Source organism: Camelus dromedarius, chromosome 4, assembly GCF_036321535.1.
Source record: "Camelus dromedarius isolate mCamDro1 chromosome 4, mCamDro1.pat, whole genome shotgun sequence".
NCBI classification, from domain to species: Eukaryota; Metazoa; Chordata; class Mammalia; order Artiodactyla; family Camelidae; genus Camelus; species Camelus dromedarius.
In genome coordinates, this window is record NC_087439.1 from 90437665 (window position 1) to 90444539 (window position 6875).

General features: G+C 44.2%; 1 pseudogene; it reads right to left on the reverse strand.

Moving 5' to 3' along the window:
* Positions 1–1157: 1157 nt before the first annotated feature.
* Positions 1158–2489, reverse strand: LOC105093761 (proliferation-associated protein 2G4-like; annotated as a pseudogene).
* Positions 2490–6875: the final 4386 nt, after the last annotated feature.

Sequence of the window (6875 nt, forward strand, 5' to 3'; positions counted from 1 at the left end):
TCCCAGCTAACGTCACAGAGAGGATTTAAGTACAATAGAATATTGAATATTAGAGCCGATCAGACTTTTTTGATTGTTAACAGGAGTCTATTCTTGTGATTAATAGGGCCTGGAAAAACGATGGGCCCTCCTCAGACTTTACCAGCTTTAGTGGACGCTGTCATGCCCACGATTCCTCAGGAGTAACCCTGTGCAGGAAGGCTGTGTGTTGCCAATACCTGCAACGCCGGCTGAGGGTTTTGATCTGACCTGGGTGGGTGTCCGACCCTGAGCAAAGCAAACCAGAAGTGCCGCAGAACTCAGGCACCTGGAAATTGTCCTCCACCAGTGAGGGGCAGGATTAAGTACCGTGGCTTCCTGGCCACCGGTTGGGGTGGCTCTGTGATACCAGGCCTGAAAACTCCCTCCCCGTTGGCTCATTCCCTCCCTATTTCACCTCCTCACTCCCCCTACCTGTGTGTCCTGGGATTGCCTCCATATAAAAAGGGCTTGCCCTCCAATTCTGTCTCTGGGTCTGTTTCTGGGGAGAGGCAAAAGACGACACCAGGGAAAGATAAGATAGTTTCAGAGAGCAGATTTCAGTTGGCATGAGGGGACAAAATGACATCTTGCTGCTTCTCCACTCAACACATCAATCACACTGGCGTTCTGGTTTTACTCATAGCTGAGTTTCCTGTCTGAAAGCTGGGGACAGGAGGCAGCGGGGTTTTCCATTCTCTTCTGCATGCTCATCACATCTTGAAACTGAATCTAAATAGAGTCAGATACTCATCACACCACTCTTCTGCCTTCTTCCTGCCCACTGAGCTCTCTCTCCACTTCCTCTTATGATGTCTTCGGAATGGGATGAATTGTACGTGGGGGCAGGGCTGCCATGGTGCACAGTTCATCAGGTTGAAGTTGGTGACTGATCTGTGTCAGGGTGGCTAACTCCCAACAGCCCAATAGCCTTACCTAATTTGTTTTTTCATTTTCTTGTTAAAGTGTAAATTACTCATGGTAAAATTTAATCATTTGCATGTATACTTCTGACACTCCTTTTATACTTTTTTTTTTAATCCTGATTTTACTATTCAATTTCTCTTGTCTATTTAAAGTAGTCTTCGGTGGCTGGGAAGCCTGGCCTCCCAAGACCAGAGTCAGTTAGCTGGTGTTGTTGGAAGGGGGTGGGTTGGGGGACTGGGATGAGGACAGGGAGACCCCGCTCTGCTGGTGGTCCTGGGTGGAGAAGACGAAATGCACTTCACAGAGCCTGGGGTGAGGTGGGAAGGGGACGAGGCAGGAGTGGCAAGCTGGGGAGATGGGACCGACGTCAGTCCCCAGCTTCATTCTCTTCTAAAGTTTCCCCACTGGTGGCATTCTCTGCAGTCTTAGAGGCCTTCTTTTTTTTCTTTTTCTGGGTTTTCTGACTTGCAAAAGTCTGGAGGAGTGCCTTGAGCTCTTCATCCTGGACCTCCATCTCGGACTTGTAAAGGTCAGGCTCAAAGGGACCACTGGTTACCCGCATGGGGCCATTGGGCATGAGCAGAACTGTAAATTTAAACTGGGCAACAAATTGACCCTCCTTCTCATTAAATGGCTGCAGCAGCTCATGTTTGGCACACTCCACCACACCCATGCGGGCCTTCTTCTCATCTTCAAATGCTCTTAAAGTAAAGGGCATGGCATCAAAACGTCTTTCGACCTCATTGAAGAAGGCACGTGAAGTTTTCATTTTCAGGCCATACTGCTTAGAAGGGTCTCATTTGTAAATGGTGGTTCTCTGTCCTGCATCCTTAGTCTTGCCCTCTCCTGAGCTGATGAGAACATCCACAGCATATACTTCATGGACCTCAAATTCAGCTTTTTCATGATCCTTCTTCTGCTGGTCTGTGGGATTCTGGATAATAGTTTTCTCTCCGTCACTGACATGCTGCTTCAATTGGTGTGACAGCATACCTTCTACTGGTGTGCAATTAAATGTATGGGCAACTTTGTTCCAGGCTTCTGTCACTTGTGTGTTCTGGTTTCCAGGTTTGACCAGGCGTAGGGCGACTTCAGCACAAAGGTGAGCTGCCTTAATGACATCTGCTTTCCGCCCTGTTACTTGACTCCCCAGAGCTACATCAACCACGAAAGTGTGAGCCACATTAGCAATGAAGCCATCCACGTGGACCCCAAGGTCAATTTTTACCAAGTCACCTTCCTTGAGAATATAGTCCTGGTTGCTCTTCAAAGGGGAGAAGTGACATACACAGTTATTTACTGAAATGCTGATGGGAAAAGCAATACCTTTCTTCATTTCTTTTTCTTTCTTGAAAAATTTCCCTGTCTCTTCCATTATCACGGCATCACCTTTTTCACCCAGGCTCAGTACTGACACACCTGAGCAGGATGCTTCCACCAAAGACCGAAGTACCCAGTTGGCGATGTTGCCCCCCATCTTATACTTGGTTCATGACAAGGTCGTTGGCGATAGTCTGCTCCTGCTGCTCGTCCTTGCCCGACATCTTCCCACCACCACCACCACCACCGCAGCCTCGTTTTTCCTGAGCCACCGCCTCTGTTGCCCTTCCCAGCCACAGGCTGTGGCCAGAGCCCCTTCGATCTGTAAGCAGAGCATGAGCAACAGCCTCCTGTTATACTTATTAAATAAATTTTGCTGTGGACTATAATTCATAAATTAGAAAAGTGTACAACGTAGATATATTGCTGGAGGAATTGTAGGAAAGTGGACAAACTTTTATAACATGTTCATAGAGGCATATAACCACCACCAAGGTCAAGATAAGCCATCATACTTACTGCTTTAACTTTCACATTTAGGACTATGATGCATCTCAAATTAATTAATGTATATTGTGTGAGGTAAGGGGTCAAGATTAATTTTTTTTATAAGGTTGTTCAACTGACCCACATTATTTATTGGAAAAAAATTATTTCTTTACTGACTTGCCATGGAGCTTTCGCCACAAATTCAAGAACCATAAATATGAGGACAGTCTCTTGACCCCCTTTTCTGTTCCATCAGACTACTTGTCTATTCTGGCACCACCACCAGACTGTCTTGATTACTGTAGCTTTATAGTAAGTCTTGGAATCAGGTAGTGTAAGTCTTCCAGGTTTGTTTTTATTCAGAATTACTTTGGCTATTTTAAATTATTTGGATTTCTGTATAAATTTCAGAATCGTCTTCTCAATTACCACCAAGTCACAAGTTAGGATTTTTATTGTTGCCCTGAATCTATAGGTGAATTTAGGAAGAACTGTCACATTTAGTTTTTAACAATGTTTAGTCCTCTAATCCATGAACAAAGTATAGCTCTTCACCTGCTTTGTCCTACTTTAAATTCTCTCTAAATGTTCAGTGTATTCATTATAGAAATCTTAAATCTCTTTCATTAGATTTTTTTCCTGGGTATTTGATATTTTCTTACTTTCTTAAGGTCAGGACCAGAGTAAAACAAGAGATTAGAAGAAGAGTGAATGCTTCCTTAAACTTTGTGCCCGGATGTGTCTGGGTCTAGCTTTACCGTAGTCCCAGCCCTGGCCGTCTTACATGATAGTTCTTTAAAGTTTTTATCTCTAATAATTTGTTTCTAATATGTAAAAATTCAATCAAATCTTGGGTACAGTCTTTGTGTCCAGCAAGCTTTGTAGCCGCCACTCTTAACTCCCGGAGAGGAGAGTAGGGTGTCCAGGGCTCGACGCGTGCCTGTTAAAGCTCAGTGACATGCAGATTCGGAAGGGGCTGCCCCACAGATAGAAAAAGAATGGAGTGTCTGTGTCTTCAAGTATCTGTGGGATGTCCCCCAAGGCTTTCTATCGCATCCCTCCACTTCTGAGTCCCTTACCAGGCTCGCAGTACATCATGGGCAACTGGGAATCCAGGGAGTGGAACCAGAAAGCAGGGCCAGATAAATAACTAAGGGAGGGCAAGCATCAGAAGAAAGAGTCCAGCTTCTGTGAGTCCACAAAGCCCAGGAGTCTGTGCACCCGCTTCCCTCTCTACCCCTTTTATTTCCCCACGCTTTGTGTCCGTTACAGAGGGAATGTGGGGTGATACACAAAACTGCCCACAATTTGGTGAGATGAAATTAATATATAAGGAAATTAAAGAGAAAATGGAGACGTGGACATAAACTGAAATCAGGTAGGGGTGAGCAAAGCTGCAGACAAAAAACCAGGTCAGAACCGGGGAGGGTCAAAGGCAGTGCCAGGGCCAGAACCAGACAGAGATTTTAGACCAGACCCAAGGCTCTGCTTTACAACTCAGAGACTCCGAATGTGTTTTGACCAGCATCGTCTCTCATCTGGATGACTACATTAGCCTCCTGTCTGTTCTCCCTACTTCAGCTCTGCCCTCTCCCCACAGTCTGCTGCCGAAAGAGTAACCAGAGTGATCTTTTGAAAACACAAGTCAGCCTCAGAATAAGAGAAAATATCTGCGAATCATACATGTGATAAGAGTCTAGTATCCAGACTATTTAAGGAATTCTTGTAATTCATTAGTGAAAGAGACAAATAACCCAATTTTTAAATGGGCAAAGGATTTGAATAGGCTTTTCTCCAAAGAAGATTAACAAATGGCCAACGAACACATGAAAACATGCTCAGCATCACTAGCCATGCATCAAAACCCCCGTGGAACACCACTTCATACCCATTAGGACGACTGTAATCAAAAAGACAGGCAATGACACGTATCGATGTGAATGTAGAAAAACTGAGACTCTCATGCTTTGCTGGTGGGAACTTAAAAATGGTGCAATTGTTTTGGGAAACAGTTTGGCAGTTCCTCAGATGTTATCATAGAGTTATCACGCGGCCCCAAAATCCTATTCAGAGGTATGTACTCAAGCTCATTGGGATACTACGAGGCAGTTAAACTGAAAAAGCTGTTGCCACGTGCAACAACGTGGATGAATCTCACTGATTACTGTTGCATCAAAGAGGACAAATGGGTACAAATCGTATAATTCCATTTATACAAAGGTCAAAACCAAGCAAATCTAATTATTTGTCCCATATCAAAAGGACTAGCCGTTGGGCCTCAGGGAAGGCAAGAATCAGAACCTCTATCACCAGGCTCTGGAGCTCTCTTTGCCTCTTGTCTCAGTTTCTGTTTGGGAGTCAACTGCAGTCTCCCCAAATGGCTTCCTCTACAGGGTAGAAACCATGGCCCCTGGCTGACTCTGGACTCAGGCATTTCCAACCTCTCACCTGGAACAAGACCTCTCTTCTCTTACTTCCCAATCAAAAAGCGCTAGGGAAGGCTTCTAATCAGCCAGAGATTGTATTTGCTGACCCCTGGCTAGGCCGGCAAACAACAGCATCAGCAGCTCCTACTAGCACTCGGTGGTTGGAGATGGGGAGTGGGAAGGGGTGTCTCTCAAAAGGATTGTGCTAGTCAGACAATGTCCACGTCATTCAGGACTCACCTTCCTGGGATTCACTCCGCTGATGGCTCACTCCTTTCTAGACCGATAGTTTATTCCTGGGTTGGTCCTCAAGCCTTGTAGGCAGCTGGGGAAACACTCCCAGGGGTACCCGGATGAGCTTCCGCTTCTTCCCATTGTTGGCACTGACCCCTCTAGGTGCCCAGTAGCACTTTCTACCTGCAAGAAATCCATGCTTGCCCAGTCAATATGGCAATTCCTACTCAGTTTTAAGTGTTTCTACCTTTCACTCAGTATTTCTGCTTCTAGAAACGTAGCCTGTACTCCTAGGAACCCTCTCACAAGTATCCCAAAAGTATGTGCCAGCGTATCCACTGCAGAATTGTTTATATAAAGGAAAAATTGGGTTGGAAAGGGTTGAGTTCCAAGTATCTGTCAACAGGAAGCTCATTAAATACATGATTATTCATAGACTCAATGGAACACTACAATTGTTTAAAAATGAGATCCTAGTACTGAAACAAGTTATATGTTAAGTCAAAAGGCAAGTTGCAAAACATATCTATGGTATGATGATAAAAAAGATAATGATGCCAGAAATTGACACAATATTGTACACTGACTGTACTTCAGTAAAAATATATTTTAAAAAAGAAGTTAATGATAATAATAATATCTATGTTAGTAGGTGCAGAAAAGAAAAGTTGAGCAACAGACTCCAAAGTATTAACAGTAGTTTTCTGGTACTGGAAGGAGGGGGAAAGGGAGGTGCAGATTTATGAGGGACTTCCATCTTCCGGAGTATGTATTTCTGTATATATAAAATAGATTTAAAAAATCAAATGTCTTCTGTATAGCCCAGGGAACTATATTCAATATCTTGTAGTCACCTATAATGAAAAAGAATATGAAAATGAATATATGTGTGTATATGTATGACTGAAACATTATGCTGTACACCAGAGATTGACACATTGTAACTCACTATACTTCCATTTTTTTAAAGTATATATTTCTGTAATATTTGAATTTTAAAAGACATGTAAACATAAAACGATGATTTGTTTTTTAAGAAAGGGTCTTGAAAGTTGAGGACAGTGTGACAGATGTTGTTTGATTGCCTTTCAGGCAGATGTCTTGTGCTCACAAGGTTGTTTAAGAATTCAGACTTATCTCTTTGCTCACTGACCCATAACACAACAGACTAAATGTTTGACATGGGAAAATTCTCTTAGACAAAAGGACTTATTCAAGCAGACCTAACAGCCATGAGCTATCTCATAATCAGCAGGGAGACAGACATCCTCGTTGTGCCTGAGCTGGGGGTGGGGAGAGGCTGGTCGGGGCTGCCAGGAGCTGAGACGGCAGCGACTAACCCTTTTCTTCCAATACCAGCTCCGGTGGCCTTGGCTTTGCTGAAGAGCAGGCAGCAGGCTGGGGAGGGCCTGGGCTGGACTGACTGTTGGGGAGCCTGGACGGGAGGCTACAGGAGAGGGG